Genomic DNA, 18,787 nt, shown 5'->3' with positions numbered 1-18,787 from the left:
CCTAAGAAACTATATATATATATTATAGGTAAGACAGATAACACGATTGCCACCCACATCCTAAAAGAAGTCTGGGGCTCACCTTCCACATGTGTCCAGAGTAGGGTTTGGATGAGATCAATGGTTGTTGTCTCTCCTGGCTGCCCATCACAATCACCTGGGAAGGTCTGAAGACACATCAGAGCTTGAGCCCCACTCCCAGGGATGCTTCCTTAATTGATCAAGTGTGGGACCTGGGGATTGGTAGTTTGTGAAATTTCCCCAGGGGATTTTAATGGTAGTCAGTGTAGACAACCACTGGACTGGAGGATTTCTTTTGGTCCTTTATCGTTTTAACACTCAGTCACCCCTAAATGTAACCTTTATAAAAAAAGATGCTAAAAGTATTACTGTGTGGCAGGCTCAGATTTCATCTCCACACCCCTAATTTGGTTAATCAGCTTTTGTGGTGAGGATTTGCCCCCAGTGTAGTGAAGGTTTTGACGTGGAGTTAGGTGATGCTGCCTAAAGAGAGCAGGGGTATTTTTCTCCTCCTTGCTGCCACTCATCATCTACTGCAGTAGCTTTTCTCTCTTCCTCCTGCTAATCTCAGCTCCAATCCATCCTCTGTACACTGCCAAGAAAGATTAATCTTTCACAGTCCAATCTGATCATATCACCCCTCTGTATGTCACTCCCCTTCAATAATTGCTGTTTTCCTCAGGATGAAGTGCAAACTCCTGGGGTATGTCACACAAGAAACTGCCTTCGTCTCCCAACTTACATTCACATGCATACACTCTACATATTTCAGTCGTATTAAACCAGTAATAACCAGTCTTTTATAGCACTTACTACATGTCTAAACTAAAGGTTTTTACATACATTAATTGATTAAAGACTCACAACAACCCTCTGAGTTAGTTAGATACCATTGTTCTCCATTTTATCCACGAAGAAACCAAGACTCAGAGAGGTTCAGTAACCTCCTAAAGTCAAACAGCTTGAATTTCATGGACTTGGGATTCAAACTCTGATGCTTTGAGCCCAAATTCTGCACTTCGTGACCACTATGTTATTACCTCTCTCACATTTTTTATTAAAGTTCATTTGTTGTTCTGTTTTGAAAGTTCATCTTTCACAAGATCATCAGATATTGATTAATATCTTTGAACCTTTAAGATTCAGCTAAAGTGTTTTCTCTTTTAGAAACAGTCTCTAAGCCCTCACACTTCACTCTGCCTTAGTACCTCTCTGCTGCTATCCAGGCACCGGTCTCAACATCTCTATCCTGGCATTTATTGTACTATAGTGTAATTTTTATGTATCTCCCTCAAAGTGGAGTGAAATACAATTTGTGAAATCCTGGAGGGCAGGGGAGGTGTCTTCCATCTGTGTATTGCTATCATCCACCACAGTGGAGACTAAAGTCCTGACAGGGGGTGTTTTTGTAGAGTAGCCATATAATTTATCATCCAACCCAGGACATTTTTGAGGGTGAAATGGGGCACTATTAACAGCTGTCCAGGGATTAGCAGGTATAAACCTGGATGTATAGTTACCTTATTTTTAAAACTGCTAAGGTAATTTCCCCTATGTCTTAATGTCAAATTCTCTCAGACAGAATACCGAAATTGATCTACCTTCAAGTAAATCCTTTTATTTTGCAAGAAAGGTTGTACCAATTCTCGAAGGTACAAATGCTTTTAATTCTACAACATCTATATTTTTTCTGACCTACCTTTTTTTTTTGCCTCACTGTGAGGCATTCGGGATCTTCCCCAAACAGGGATTGAACCCACTCCCTATACAATGGAAGCCAGGAGTCTTAACCACTGGACTACCAGGGAAGTCCCTATACTTTTTCTAATAGCTAAGTTTAAATCAAAATTTAGTAGTCATTTATAGAATTGGTGTCTCATTAAAGGACATGCTATTTAGTTAGTGGTGACAAATCATTGGTGTTGTTAAGAGAAAGCTCATGAAATTGGTGATCTTACAGTAAAGATAATTGCTGATTGACTTGGTATACAGATTGCAGTGTTTGACGATTAATGAAGTTGAACCCTCTCTCTCTCTTATTCCTGCTAGATGACATCCAAGGAATAATTCTGCATCTCTCTGTGTACCTCTTTTCTGAGTCCCTCGACGGGAACACCAGTGGATAATCTGACTGGTCCTAGCTTAGTCATTCATAATATGGTCACTGGTACTTGAATGTCTGGGGTTGACTCCTAGTTCTGCTACCTGTTAGCTGTGTAATCTTGGGAAAATTATTTAATGTGCCTGAGTTTCCTCATCTATAAAATATTAGTAGTACCTACCTCGTATAGTTATTATGTTAATATCTCAAAACACTTAGATCAGTGCCTGCCATTTGGTAGGTTATATATAAGTATATGTAGATAAATGGGCAGTGTCCTTGCGACTATAAAGGCCATGCACATGTGTGAGGCCCTGTTCATTTCTCTATCATATTAGAGGGTACTAGTTGGCTAAGCCAACCAACCTGCCCACCCCCAACTACTTGGCTTCCCTCATATAGGACACCTACCCATGTCTTTCCCTCTGCATCTGGATGAGAATGCTGGCTATTACTTCACATTTCTATAGTGTGGGGCCTCTGGTTGGTGATGCAGTCATGAGGTTTTGATTCAAGCTGAGGAATAAGGAGGACATTTAGGTCTCAAACTCCAGCTGTACATCAGTCATGCTATGGGCCATGACCCAATTAATATAACATGGTACTTTTCTTCTTTGTGTGTAAGTCTTCAGCATTCTTTGGAGAGGAAGAACGTTTGTCAGTAGGGGATTTGAACATTCTTTGTGCCTTCAAACAACCTCCATATATATTTGAAACTGTACTCCTTTACTGAGTTGGTAAGAGGAGGCCGAAGAGCATTAAGCTATGGTGGATCAATGCAAAGGAAGTAGCGTAACTGGGCACAACTGCTTACCCACATGTGGAGCAAAGTGAGAGCATCTCCTTGATATGATCTAAAAGATTGAATGAGAAAGGGAATAGCATGAGATTCAGACCTATTTAATGATTTTTCTTTGTATCAATCTCTTGTAGACATCTCACGTTTGGGGAAAGGTTGGATGGGGGAAGGAGGCAAAGAAATGGTGTAAACACTAAAGACTTTGAGATGTGAGTATTGGATTTTAACTCTGTCTCTGCTATTTAACATGTGATCTTTCAAATTGTTTTTCTTTTCTGAGCTTGTCTTCATCTGTAAATGTGTAAGACCACCTCCACCACAAGGATTAGTGACCATCACATTAGACAATGTATGTGAAAGATCCTCCCACACATAGCCTTGTACACTGAGGATGTTCAGGGCTGAGTAAATGACTTATTCTTTCTAAAGTTATTTAAAGAGTTTCATGGGAAAAGTGACTTTAGCTCCCAAATTTTAGGAGTGATAGAGACTGGCTTTCCTGGCTCTACTGTGTATCACACCTGGACACTTTAGAGACATCACCTGGTTAACCACGCATAAAATCTCACTTGCTTATTAAAAAACAGAAAACATTTACCAAGGTCCCAATATGAAGCAGATACAATGGTAGGAGCTGCTTTATGCAAATGAATGATAGAATAGTTGCCCTCAAAATGTCTAATGGGAGAGGCAAGTAAACAGAAAATTATGGTACCATATTTTATCAATTCTAGTTTCCATGATTTTTTTTTTTACATTTTTGTGAAATGTGACTTACATTTGATAGCACCTTGTACATGATAAACATGGTAAATACTGTTTTGGAAATAAGTCTAGGCTGCTCTGGGAAGGGTAGGAGAGATTAGACATCAGAGAAAGCTTCCCAAAGGAGAAGGGAGGGATAAGTGAGTGGACTAAGGAAGGAGAAAGCAAGGAAGAGAGTGGCATGTGCAAAGACACAATCAGATTAGTAATCATGTTCAGGGCCCCGTGAAGTGTTCTGTGTAGCAGTAGCATGGGGGAGAATGAAGAAGGAATTGATCATGAGGTTAATGGTTAGTTGGAGATCAGGTCATATAGAGTCAGGTTAATTGATCTGGACTTTATCTGATGAGCAATAAGGAATCTTTTAAGCAGGGTCTGACAAGCTTGGATTTGCAAATATTGATAGATTTCCCTGGACTGCTGGCCTGAAAGAAAGTAGGCAGTGACAGTAAGGACCAGAATGAGGAAGGGCGTTCTTGGAAATGGAATTCAAACCCAGTTGTCTGGGGTGAGGTTACCAAGGAAGTGTTCTGGAAAGGAAGCTACCTAAGTGTCATGCTGACTGGTCAGAGTAGAAACCAGCATGTGCTGGGTTATTTGCCTAACCAACCTAAGTCAACAGAGGCTATATTTCCATGACCACTTCTAAGCAAGTGTGTGCTCCTGGCAGCATCGCCATATGCCCTGGGGGGAAATTTAAAGGGGCTTTGAATGTGTGAATGCCCCGTTATATCTGAGTGTCTGAAAATCTCTCTCTTCAAACATGCACTGTACAAATGGCATCTGCTCTCAAATAGGAAACAACTGTGCCACTGGCGTTGGCAGGACGAAGTTCGAAAGAAAGCAAGTAACAAGTCTGCTGCCTACCAAGCTGCCTCTTCCAGCTTCTCGCTAAAGGCCCCTTCGGTTCTCTCTCCTCTACCAACCAGAGGGAAAGTGCTGCATACTCGCATTCACAACTCCAAACATTTCAAATTAAACTGCCCCAGGAGTTGAATTACCTCAGCTAATGTTTCTCAGCATTGTGGCACTCCTCAGTCAAGAGGTTTCAAACAAGATTCCCTAAAGACAGGCATTGTTCCTTCATCTGTTCAAAAATAAAGCACTTGCAAAGTGTTCACCACAGAAAGTGTTGTTTGGTTTCATAAAAATGGTGGCTGGGAAGAACATATTGGCAAAAAAATAGAAAAAAAAAGAAAGGTCTGGAGAAGAAGAGTTTCCAGCACATCCCTAAGAAAATTTTATTGAAGCCCTTTTATTTTTAGGGCCTGAAAGAAACTTTGCTGAGCAACTGACCATGTTGCCTGGGACTGGATTCCTCAAGAGCCCAGGGAAGCAGTAATAGCAGGACATGAATTCCCAACAACCTGGGATCAAATCATGGCTCTGTCACTTACTACTTGTAGCATCCTAGACTAGTCACTAAAGAGCCTCAGAATTCATTTTCTCTGCCCTCACAGAATAAGTGTGGATGAAAATACAGCATATTATTATAAATCGCTTTGCAAAGTATAATGAGGTATTTGACTCTAAAGGATCAAAGTTATTTGCTAAAAACTTGAAGAAAGCAGTCTTTTTTTGGCCCCTAGTCCATTAATTAATTCAAAAATATCATTGAAATTATATTTGCTGGACGGAGACTAGATGGCAGAGTAGAAGGATGTGAGCTCACACCCTTCTTACAAAAACACCAAAATCACAACTAACTGCTGAACAACCATCGAAAAAAAAAAAAAGAAAAAAACAGAACACAACAAAACGCTGGAACCTACCAAAAGAGATATCCTACAACCAAAGATAAAGAAGAAACCACAACACTTTGGTAGGAGGGGCACAACTGCAATAAAATCAAATCCCATACCAGCTGGGTGGATGCGCCACAAACCAGAAGATTTATACCACAGAAATTCTCCCATAGGATTGAAGTTCTGAGCCACAAATCAGTTTCCCCAGCCTGGGGGTCTGGCAATGGGAGGAGGAACCCCCAGAGAATCTGGCTTTGAAGGCCAGTGGGGTTTGACCACAGGAATTCCACAGGACTGGAAGAAACAGAAACTCCACTCTTGGAGGGTGCACATAAGGTCTCGTACACACCAGGACCCAGGAAAAAAAGCAGTGATCTCATAAGAGCCTAGGCCTGCTGGAGGGTATTGGAGGGTCTCCTGCAGAGGCAGGGGGAAGCTGTGGCTCACTGCAGGGACAAAGACACTGGCAGTGGTAGTTCTGGGGAGTAATCATTGGCATGAGCCCTCCTGGAGGCCACCATTTTCTCACCAAGACCTAGCCCCACCCAACAGCCTATAGGCTCCAATGCTGGAAGCCAGGCCAAACAACCAACAGGGCAGAAACACAGCCCCATCCATCAGCAGATAGGCCACTTAAAGTCTTCCTGAGCACACAGCTGATGGGTAAACACAACCCTTGACACGGCCCTGCCCATCAGATGGACAAGACTCAGCTCCACCCACTAGTGGGCAGGAACCAGTCCCTTCCACCAGGAAGCCTGCATAAGCCTCTTAGATAGTCTCATCCACTAGGGGGCAGATAGCAGAAGCAAGAAGAACTACAACCCTGCAGCTTATGGAATGGAAACCAAAATCACAGAAAATCAGACAAAATGAAATGGCAGAGGAATATGTCCTAGACGAGGGAACAAGATAAAACCCCAGAAGAACAACTAAGTGAAGTGGAGATAGGCAAACTACATGGAACAGTATTCAGAGTAATGATAGTAAAGATGATCCAATATCTCAGACAAAGAATGGAGGCACAGATTGAGAAGATACAAGAAATGTTTAACAAAGACCTAGAAGAACTAAAGGACAAACAGAGATTAACAATACAATAATTGAAATAAAAAATACACTAGAAGGAATCAATACCAGAATAACTGAGGCAGTAAAAGGGATAAATGATCTGGAAGAATGGTGGGAATAACTACCATGGAACAGAATAAAGTAAAAAGAATGAAATGAGGACAGCCTAAGAGACCTCTGGGACAACATTAAACACACCAACATTCACATTATAGGGGTCCAAGAAGGAGAAGAGAGAGAGAAAGGACCTGAGAGAGATAATAGCTGAAAACTTCCCTAATATGGGAAAGGAAACAGTCAGCCAAGTCCAGGAAGTGCAGAGTCCTATACAGGATGAACCCAAGGAGGAACATGCCAAGACACATAGTAATAAAACTGACAAAAATTAAAGACAAAGAAAAGGTATTAAAAGCAACAAGAGAAAAGCAACAAATAACATACAATGGAATTCCCATAAGGTTATCAGCTGATTTCTCAGCAGAAATTCTCCAGGCCAGAAGGGAGTGGCATGATATATTTAAAGTGATGAAAGGGAAGAGCCTACAACCAAGAACACTCTGCCCAGCAAGGCTCTCGTTCAGATTCGACAGATCAAAAGCTTTATAGACAAGCAAAAGCTAAGAGAATCCAGCACCACCAGACCAACTTTGCAACAAATGCTAGAGGAACTTCTCTAGGTGGAAAAGAACAGGCCACAACCAGAAACAAGAAAGTTAAAAATGGAAAAGCTCACTGGTAAAGTCAAACATACAGTAAAGGTAGGAAATCATCCATACACAAATATGATATCAAACCCAGCAATTGTGAGAAGAGGAGAGTACAAATGCAGGATATTGGAAATGCACTTGAAATTAAAACACCAGCCACTTAAAATAATCTTGTTTATGTATAGACTGCTTTATCAAAACCTCATGGTAATGGCAAACCAAAAATCTACAATAGATACACACACAAAAAAGAAAATGCAATCCAAACACAACACTGTTAGTGATCAAATAACAAGAGAACAAAAGAGGAAGGGAAGAAAAAAGACCTACAAAAACAAATCCAAAACAATTAACAATATGGCAGTAAGAATATACTTACTGATAATTACCTTAAACATAAATGGGTTAAATGCTCCAACCAAAAGACATAGACAAGCTGAATGGATACAAAAACAAGACCTCTCTATATGCTGTCTACAGGAGACCCACTACAGATCTAGGGAAGCATACAGACTGAAAGTGAGGGGATGAAAAAAGATATTTGATGCAAATGGAAATCAAAAGAAAGCTAGAGTAGGAATACTCATATCAGAAAAAAAAATAGACTTAAAATAAAGACTGTTACAAGAGACAAAGAAAGACACTAATAATGATCAAGTGATCAAACCAAGAAGATATAACAATTGTGAATATATATGCACCCAACATAGGAGCACCTCAGTGTATAAGGCAAATGCTAACAGCCATAAAAGGAGAAATAGACAATAATAGGGAAATAATAGTGAGGGACTCTAACACCCCACTTTTATCAAGGGACAGATTATCCAGACAGAAAATTAATAAGGAAACAAAGGCTTTAAATGGCACATTAGATAAGATGAACTTAATTGATATTTATAGAGCATTCCATCCCAAAGCAGTAGAATACACATTCTTCTCATGTGCACATGGAACATTCTCCAGGATTGATCATATGCTGGGCCACAAAGCAAGCCTCAGTAAATTTAAGAGAATTTAAAGCATATCAATCATCTTTTCTGACCACAATACTATGAGATTAGAAATCAACTACAAGAAAAAAAATGTAAAAAACACAAACAAACACGTGGTGGCTAAACAGTATGCTACTAAACAACCAATGGATCACTGAAGAAATCAAAGAGGAAATCAAAAAATACCTAGAGACAAATGAAAATGAAAGCACAACAATTCAAAACCTATGGGATTCAGCAAAAGCAGTTCTAAAAGGGAAATTTATAGCAATACAGTCTTACCTCAGGAAACAAGAAAAATCTCAAATGAAACAACCTAACCTTATACCTAAAGCAACTAGAGAAAGAAGAACAAACAAAACCCAAAGTTAGTAGAAGGAAAGAAATCATAAGATCAGAGCAGAAATAAATAAAATAGAGGTGAAGAAAACAATAGAAAATATCAATGACACTAAAAGCAGGTTCTTTGAAAAGATAAACAGAATTGATAAACATTTAGGCAAACTCGTCAAGAAAAAAAGGGAGAGGGTTCAAATCAGTTAAACTAGAAATAAGAAGTTACAAATGACACCACAGAAATACAAAGGATCATAAGAGACTACTACAAGCAACTATATGCCAATAAAATGGACAACCTAGAAGAAATGGACAAATTCTTAGAAAGGTACAACCTTCCAAGACTGAACGAGGAAGAAATAGAATGTAGAACAGGCCAATCACAAAGAATATATGAACAGGCCAATCACAAAGTACTGAAATTGAAACTGTGATTTAAAATCTTCCAACAAACAAAAGTCCAGGACCAGATGGCTTCATAGGCATTCTATCAAACATTTAGAGAAGAGTTAACACCTATCCTTGTGAAACTATTCAAAAAGTTGCAGAGGAAGGAACACTCCCAATCTCTTCTACGAGGCCACCATCATCCTGATACAAAAACCAGACAAAGATACCACACAAAAAAAATTACACACCAATATCACTGATGAACATAGACACAAAAATACTCAATAAAATGCTAGCAAACCAAATCCAACAATACATTAAAATGATCATATACCATGATCAAGTGGGATTTATCCCAGGGATAGAAGGATTTTTCAATATCCACAAATTAATCAGTGTGATACACCACATCAACAAATTGAAGAATAAAAACTATATGATCATCTCAATAAATGCAGAAAAATCTTTTGAAAAAATCCAACACCCATTTATGATAAAAACTCTCCAGAAAGTAGGCATAGAGGGAACATACCTCAACAAAATTAAGGACATATATGACAACCTACAGCTAGCATCACATTCAATGGGGAAAAGCTGAAGCTCCTGTAAGATTAGGAACATGACCAGGATGTTCACTTTCGCCAATTTTATTCAACACAGTTTTGGAATTCCTAGCTTTGGCAATCAGAGAAGAAAAGAAATAAAAGGAATTCAAATTGGAAAAGAAGAAGTAAAACTGTCACTTTTTGCAGATGACATGATACCATACATAGAAAATCTTAAAGATGCTACCAGAAAACTAATAGCGCTCATCAATGAATTTGGTAAAGTTGCAGGATACAAAATTAATACATAGAAATTGCTTGCATTCCTATACACTAACATGGAAAGATCAGAGAAATTATGGAAACAATCCCATTTACCATTGTATCAAAAAGAATAAAATACCTAGGAATAAACCTACCTAAGGAGGGAAAAGACCTGTACTCAGAAAACTATAAGATACTGATGAAAGAAATCAAAGATGACATAAGCAGATTGAGAGATATACTGTTTTTGGATTGAAAGAATCAATATTGTCAAAATGACTATACTACCCAAGGCAATCTACAGATTCAGTGCATAACTCATAACTCCTTCATAACTCCCTATGAAGTTACCAATGGAATTTTTCACAGAACCAAAACAAAAAAAACTTAAATTTTTATGGAGACACAAAAGACCTGGAATAGCCAAAGCAATCTTGAGGAAAAAACGGAGCTGGAGGAATCAGGCTCCCTGACTTCAGACTACACTGCAAAGCTACAGTTATCAAAACAGTATGGTATCAACACAAAAACAGAAATGTAGATCAATATAACAGGATAGAAAGCCCAGAAATAAACCCACACACCTATGGTCAGTTAATCTATGACAAAGCAGCCAAGACTAAACAATGGAGAAAAGACAGTCTCTTCAATAAATGGTGTTGGGATAACTGTAAAAAAATGTAATTAGAAGATTCTTTAACACTATACACAAAAACAAACTTAAAATGGATTAAAGACCTAAATGTAAGACTGGATACTATAAAACTCTTAGAGGAAAATGTAGGGAGAACACTCTTTGTCATAAATCATAGCAATATATTTTTCGATCTGTCTCCTAGAATAATGGAAATAAAAACAAAAATAAACAAATGGGACCTAATTAAACTCAAAAGCTTTCTCACAGCCGAGGAAACCATAAACAAAACAAAAAGACAACCCACAGAATGGGAGAAAATATTTGCAAACGATGCCACTGACAAGGGATTAATCTCCAAAATTTACAAACAGCTCATGCAGCTCAATATTAAAAAAAAAAACCCAATCAAAAAATGGGCAGAAGACCTAAATAGACATTTCTAGAAAGAAGATATACAGATGACCAAGAGGCACATGAAAAGATGCTCAACATCACTAATTATTAGAGAAATGCAAATCAAAACTACAATGAGATATCACTTCACACCAGTCAGAATGACTATCATCAAAAAGTTTACAAACAATAAATGCTGAAGAGGGTGTGCAGAAAAGGGAATCCTCTTGCCCTGTTGGTGGGAATGTAAATTGGTACAGCCACTATGGAGAACAGTATGGAGGTTCCTTAAAAAACTAAAAATAGAACTACCATGTGATCCAGCAATCCCACTCCTGGGCATACACCTGGAGAAAAAAACATGCTTCAAAAGGATACATGCACCCCAGTATTCATTGCAGTGCTGTTTATAATAGCCAAAACATGGAAGCAACCTAAATGTCCATCGACAGATGAATGGATAAAGAAGATGTGGTACCTATATACAATGGAATATCACTCAGCGATTAAAAAGAAGGAAATAATGTCATTTGCAGCAACATGGATGGACCTGGAGATTATCAAACTAAGTGAAGGAAGTCAGACAGAGAAAGACAAATATCATATATCACTTATATGCAGAATCTAAAAAAATGATACAAATGAACTTATTTACAAAACAGAAACAGACTCACAGACTTAGAGAATGAACTTATGGTCACCAGGGGGAAGGGTGGCGGGGGGAGGATAGACTGGGAGTGTGGGATTGACATGTACACACTGCTATATTTTAAATGGATAACTGACAAAGACCTACTGTATAGCACGGGGAACTCTGCTCAATATTCTGTAATAACGTAAATGGGAAAAGAACTTGAAAAAGAATAGATACATGTATATGTATAACTGAACCACTCTGCTATACCCCTGAAACTAACACAACATTGTTAACCAACTATAAAATAAAATATAAAATAAATTTAATATAAAATATATAAAATAAATATAAAATAATTTTTTTGAAAAAAGGATATGACACTTCTTAACCACAATTCGTGGGGAAAAAAAGAAATTCTATGTAACAGGTAGGCTTATGTAATTAGGTATGAGTGTGTGTGGCGGCGGGTTGGGGGAGGAGAGGCGGTAGTATTAAAAAGGGGGCATTCCATGTAGAGGGAGCAGGGTATGCAAAGTCCCTGCAAAAAGAAGGCCCAGGCAAGTTTGAGGATTTGAAAAGGCCCATGTTACAGGAGCACTGAAAATTGAGATAGAAAAATTACAGTGTTAAGGGTGAGCTGGGGCAAGAGATGCTGATCATTTAGTGCCTTATAAACCCAGTGTATTTGTCTGCATCTCAGAAGGGAACAGATGGGACACTCAGATTTGGATAATTAGGAAAGTTTGAGGAAGATTAATAAAGGTGCTGTTAATGAAGGTATAAGCAGGGTGTGGTGAATTCATTAGGGACACTGCAATACCCAGATCCTAGTAATAGTGGAGCCTCGTTACCAGCTCTAAAGCAAAGGAGTGAGGGGAGGGAGTTGTGACCTTACAGAGACCCAGGGATTGAGAGGTCTGAGTAAAGAGGGCCCCTGGAAGGAGATGTTGGGAAAGGATGCAGCCAGTTCAAAATAACCTCACAGAAAGAGAGTCCACCAGAGGCTCAAACAACCTGACTTCTTTCTCCTTCTTTCCTCCAACTTCTTGCTGGTCCCTCCCACTGGCTGAATCCTTCTGCAGCGGAAGGCGAAAAAGCCCATGATGCAGTCGTGTGTGTCAGCTTTCAGGGCATTGGGTGGGGCGGAGAAGAGGCAACTGTGAATCTGAGTGACAAATGGAAGGGGTGTTCCCGATAAAGGAATACGTTTTTAACAGCAATGGAAGCTTCTGGGCTTAGAAACCTTTGCCTTTTAGTTCCCAGGGTCCTCATGTTGGCGTGCAGTCCTCCAGTACAGAGGCTTTGGATTCTGATTGCTTGGGTTCACAACCTGGACCTACCACTTGTTAGACCATGGCCAAGTTATTTAATCTCTCAGTTTCCTCATCTATAAAATAGAACTAATAATAGTAACTTTTGATTAGGACTAGTGAAAGGATTAAATTCAATAATACATTAAAACATTTAGAGCAGTGTCTGGAAAATAGTAGGCATTACAAAAATGCTGACTCTCCTGATTCATATTATTGATATTTCAAAGAATGAAGAAGCGAACTCTAGAGCTTCCCTGGTGGCGCAGTGGTTGAGAGTCCGCCCGCCGATGCAGGGGACACGGGTTCGTGCCCCGGTCCGGGAGGATCCCACATGCCGCAGAGCAGCTGGGCCCGTGAGCCATGGCCGCCGAGCCTGCGCGTCCGGAGCCTGTGCTCCGCAACGGGAGGGGCCCCAACAGTGAGAGGCCCGAGTACCGCAAAAAAAAAAAAAGCGAAGTTTAGAGACTTTTCGAAAAATTACACAACTAGTCAATGACAGAACTGAGGGGTAGAGATTCCACTACAGCATGCCAACTCTAACAATGGTGATCTACACGTTTGCTTGTCACCCTCCCTTCCCACAAGATTGTCACTTCCTGACAGCAAGGATTATTTTGCATTCAAGAACCCATGATAGTACACAATGTTTGCTCTGTAAATGTTTGATGGATAAGTATATAAAGCACTGTGACAGAAAGTACAGAAGTAATTACTGGAGGAGAGGAGAGCATCCCTTGAAAGCCTAAATTCCTTTTCTCTTATCCTGTATAAATAATGCTATAAATAACAAAATGTAACTTGGCTTCTTCAAGAAGGTACTGAGATTTAGTAATAAATTGTAAACAACTGACATATTGTATGCCTGCTCTGAGGGCCATTACTTTGGTTGAAATATTTGAGTCACCATTTCTGAAGCCCCTCCCCTTCCCCTTCCCCATCCCATGTATATACAGGAAGTAGAGATGCTCTATAGCTTGTAGGGAACTCACTAGAGTCAACATTCTCTGCAGTCTATAGGGTTTTTGTTATTGTTTGGTAGAGGAATGATGCATCATTCAAAGTATCTTTCAGTGGTCTCATTGGAGTTTTATTCATTTCATCTGGCATTGAGTGTGTAGACAGCCTGGAGCTTCTCTGGGAAACTGAAGGCTGCAAGAGTAGAACCAGAGTTGTGATTTAATGTCTTACTTGCATGGGAGTAAGATAGGCATCTTAAATGATAACAGGTTACTTAGTGATCCGAGATCTTAGAATGGTCTTAGAATGAATCCTATTCATAGTTTGATGTCAATAAATCCATAAGGAAAAAACAGACGAGGAGTTAGAAGAATTTAGCCATATCATTGATGGTTGGACAGGGCAATTTCACTAAATTATAAAATGAAAATAATAACTTGCTTTGCCACCATCTCAGTAACGGCATTAGAATAAGATGCAATTTTATCTGTGAGCATGCTGTAAGTAATATGAAGACCAATGCAAAAGCCAAACGTTGTTATCTTTCTATTTGTAAAAACTTGACAGTTATACATTGTTTTTCCTATTTGGTGCCTTTGCTATTCATCTAGGTTTGTTTTTGGATATAGAAAGGTCCCTAGTGTAGAAAAAGAAATGCCTGCCTTCCATTCCCTCCTAGATTTGGGCAGATCTTAGCAGATAGTAGCAAAATTTGGGAACACTCAGAGTTTGCAATTGCATTCCAGAAAGCAGAGTGCCACACTGTGCCTCTAATTCACTTTGAACATTTACTCAAACCAACAAATATTTACTAAGCATGTATTAAGAGCCACTTGCTGTTAGCCAGCTGAGCTCTAAATAAGTATTAATAAAAATGTCCTCTTTCCCAAGGGAATTCATGGTTTATTACAGTCTAGTGCAGCAATTAAGAGTAAGACCTTTGGGTAAATAACCAGATCCTTTCTCTCCAAGCATCTGTTTTTGTCATGCCATATCCCATGTCATGGGATAATAATTGTATCTACCCCTTAAGGTTGCTGTGAAGATGAAAGAGGTTGATAATTATAAAGCTCGAGCACAGTGTCTGTCACATAATAAGTGCTCAGGTAATGATGGCTTTTAAAATTTTTATTAGGAAAGGCACATACAGAAACAGATCTTACCATGACATGTGCTACATAGTGACAGGACAGAGGTGGTGTGGTCATCTAGAGAATCTTTACCTATCTTCTTTTTCTATCCTGGGGTACAGACACGTTTTGCTGTGTACCAAAGCTTCCAGTGTCAGAGTCATGAATGTGATGCTGTATTATGTTCCATGGAAGGAAGAGAAGCAGTTTTTTTCTCCAGTAGGAAGTACGCAGCTTCGTCTCTGCAGGCGTGTGAAACTTGGCTCAGGCACTCAGGGCCATCTTTGGAGACTTAAACTGATTTGGGGGCCTAAATGTTTAAAATGCTATAGGAGACAAACACTCCCAATTATTTCTAAAAATCCCCAAAATTGTTGATGGTTCTCCATAAAACTTTAACAAACAGTATTTTTTTCTTTCCGTTGAAAACAGTACATTTTCAAAGACAATATAAGAACAAGATTGACACTGTGAAATCTTAAGATTTATGAATCTTAAGGGCTATAATTAACTTATCAAAGATTTTTTTTTTTAGATTTCAAATAGGTGCATTTTTTTGTGCAAAGAACACGGAGTTTAGTTTTTACCTCTTTCAGTCATGGTTCCTAATTTGATATAGATCTAAGGGTTTTGTTTTATAGCTCCAGTTAACTAGTGAAGGAGTAGCACAGAGCATAAATTTTGGAGACATTTAGAAGGTGAAGGAGCTATCATGGGTTGCAGGGGGCTGTGGAAGGTTTTCTAAAGGATGTGGGCCATGAACTAGGCTTTGGGGACAGTTAGAACAGTGGTGGGTAGGAGGGGAGGGGTACGAAGATTTCTCAAAGAGTAGGAAAGGCATGCCTAATGTTAGGCATGCATGGAGGTGCTGGAGTGGGAGTGTCAGCTAGCAAGTCAGCTTCAAAATGTGACGTAAACATCACTGACTTTAGAAGCATTGTATTCATTCAGGGTGAAAATGGAAGAAAGTTATTTTGTTGGAGACATTCTGGGAAACAGTGACGGAAATCTAGAGCATGTCTTATAACTCACAGATATGGCCATGTAACATTGAAGAGCCAGGCAGTTTTACAAATCGCTATGTTCCCGTCTTTGAGATGTATCAATAGTTGCAGCTTGATCATTATCTCGATGGTAATCAGTTTGCCTCTGCTGCTTGCAGGTGCATCTGCGGTCACTTCATAAATTACCTTGTGAAATGCAGCTTCATGAGCACGAGAGTGAGTCTGGATGCGTGTTTTCTGTTGATGTATACTGAATGCATCTATAGTGCAGCTGCATTTAGAACTCTGTAAAGATGTGACTACTTGCCTGCTCTTCCCCTGGCACCGGTCAAGTTGAAAAATTCCAAACGTGGCTGTAAATTCCACTAGTTCTGCATGGAAGAAAGGGCCCACATACAGGTCAAGGGACTTTTTTTTTGGACTCCAGCCTCTGTCTGACTTTTCTTCAGAATTAGAAGTTTTTTGGAAAAGGGATATTAGGGAGAATTATTTTCTCAGTGGTATTTTGAGGTGTGTGTATCACTGGAAGGGAATCAAAGGTGGGGAAGAGAATTAACATTAATGGAATGCTTGTGAATATACAAAACCTTTATGTACATTTCACCCTCGTAATATTTCTCTGAAATAGGCATAATTATATCTTGTAGAATAAAAGCACCATGAGGGTACTGGTCGTTGTCTGTTTTGTCCCCCAGGTGCTTAATATAGTACCTCACGTACTAGATGCTCAATAAATATTTGTGAGATAAAAATGATTTGAGTTAAATCTCATGTTTGAAGAAACAGTAGTAAAGAACAGTTAAATGTATTTCAGAGCTACCATGGGCTAGACATGGTGCACAGAGGAAGATGTGAATGTAGGTTTATCCGACTGCATGACACATGAGTTTTCAACTATGTCATAATACCTCTCCATGATGACAATTTTCATGAAAGAAAAAATATGTATACAATTCTCAGAAAGGTAGATGTTACGAATTGAGAATTAGAATTTATCTAGGAAGCAGACAGAGCTGCTGATCCCTCCTGGATTTTTCTACAATTGAATCCTTTCTTGATTCAGAATGGAGAGAGATTTTATATGAATATTTGTAAGCTGCCTTAAATCCTTTCTGAAACAAGGATGAGTAAACGCAATAAACAGATAAGTAATTCTGAGGATATGCTGTGGTTTCATATTCATTTTAACTGGTATTTTTTAGGTGCCAAGTCTGGATTTCTGCATTGGGTATGTGGTATTAGGGATCAGGGACATAATGGAGGAAAGATACCATTCCTGCCTGAATTAGCTTACAGCTCTATTTTAGGTGGGAAGATGGATCAAATCAGTGTTTTCTAAACCTGGCTGTATATAAGAATAACCCATGGAGCATATTAAAAATGCAGAATTAGGCTCTCTGGGATTGGGTCTGAGAATTTCTGTTTTGATCATAGCCCTAGATCATAATGATTCACAGCCGCATTTAGGAAGCACTGAATTAGATGCACATTAAAATCCCTTCCAAGCTTTAGAAGTCTGTGATTTTCTGTTACTCTAAAAGCGTCTTACAAAAATAGTCATGAAAAGATGTATGTTTCTGCCAGCAGAGCATTGCTCTAAGAAGGAACACCAGGGCAAAAAGGATGAGAATTGTTGGTAAGGAGGAGAGTTTGATTTGGAAAGTCATGGGCAACTTGGGCCAGCACCAGCCCAAATCCTGAGTGGCTGAGGCCAGAGGTAGATTCCCTAGACTGTTTGTTCAGGTTAGTCTAACTTGGAGTGACTTAGACTAATTATGAAAACTAAGCCCGTCCAGTTGCTTGTATGTTTCCTATTTAGAAAAGTAGTAAATCATCACGTGTGTCTGTGCCTTACTAGCAAAGCTACACAATGCAACTGCTTCCTTTCTTTAGAGAAAGAGAACTCAGTACAAAAACGGCCTTCTGTACCATAGACTAAGCCACTTACATAGGAATCAGTTCTCTTTATCACAGAAAGCCAATATTAATGGCTATTGAGTATTTTAATATACTAATAAAGAACATCTGTTAGTCTTTGTGTATGTTAAGATTGCTTTATCGAAACATCAGGAAAACAGTTGTTACTATTTTATTACATATAATAATTACATTTGTTAATATTGTTAACCATGATAGTAGTTAACATGTATTTATTGAATGTTTACTATCTCCAGTCACTATGCTTTGAAACATTTTTCCACAATTTATTCAATCTTCATAAGAAGACTATAAACTAGATCCCTTTGTGATCCCCATTTTATTGATGAGGAAATGGAGGTTTATAGAAATTGAGTTCCTTGAGACGTCCAGTGGGCAAGTTCAGGGCAAGGACTCAAGCTAACTTCTGTTTGACTCCTCAGCCCATGTTTTTAAACTCCACCCTAAATTATTTCCAAGTAAATAAAATAGATCTTTCCATACAACAGAATATTATTCTCTAGTCCAAGGGTCCCCAACCCCTGGGCTGCAGACCGGTAGCAGTCCACACAGGAACGGGGCTGCACAGCAGGAGGCGAGCGGCGGGTGAGCAAGTGAAGCTTCATCTGCCGCTCCCCATCGCTCCTCATTCCTCGCATTACCACCTGAAACATTCCCGCCCCCACTTATGTGGAAAAATTGTCTCCCACGAAACCGGTCCCTGGTGCCAAAAAAGTGGTTGGGGAGCACTGCTGTAGTCATTAAATTGTGTTTTCGAAGACTATTTAAAGATGTGAGAAAACGTCCATGGTACAGTAGTAAGTTCATATGACACATAGAAAAACATGTAAACATTTAGGAAAACGTATGTTTGAAGGAAATACATCATGTGTTAGCATTTTTGTCTGTGTGGTTGAATTACAGATGTATTTTGTGTTCTGCCCAATACTTCTCTGTGTTTTTCCATAATTTCTATAATAACTATTTATAGTTGGAAGGATAATTATATGTTACTAATTAAAATAAAATCTATTAAAGTATTAGGAAGATTATAAGGAAATTT

At 39.0% G+C, this 18,787-nt stretch overlaps 1 protein-coding gene and 1 long non-coding RNA gene across 7 annotated transcripts in view; one reads left to right on the top strand and one right to left on the bottom strand.

The window, feature by feature from the left end:
* GRM5 (glutamate metabotropic receptor 5) overlaps positions 1-18,787 on the bottom strand; it is a 535,807-nt gene that overhangs the window by 217,849 nt on the left and 299,171 nt on the right. The gene's annotated exons all lie outside the window — the stretch shown is intronic.
* The window catches only part of LOC132429612 (uncharacterized), a 265,399-nt gene that overhangs the window by 217,577 nt on the left and 29,035 nt on the right, over positions 1-18,787 (top strand). For both annotated transcript variants that reach the window (XR_009520375.1, XR_009520374.1), the window contains one exon: positions 3,056-3,130. This is a non-coding gene — a long non-coding RNA (uncharacterized lncRNA). The remainder of the gene's footprint in view (positions 1-3,055; positions 3,131-18,787) is intronic.

Source organism: Delphinus delphis, chromosome 8 (genome assembly GCF_949987515.2).
Source record: "Delphinus delphis chromosome 8, mDelDel1.2, whole genome shotgun sequence".
NCBI lineage: Eukaryota > Metazoa > Chordata > Mammalia > Artiodactyla > Delphinidae > Delphinus > Delphinus delphis.
This window is presented reverse-complemented; position numbering and strand designations above follow the sequence as displayed.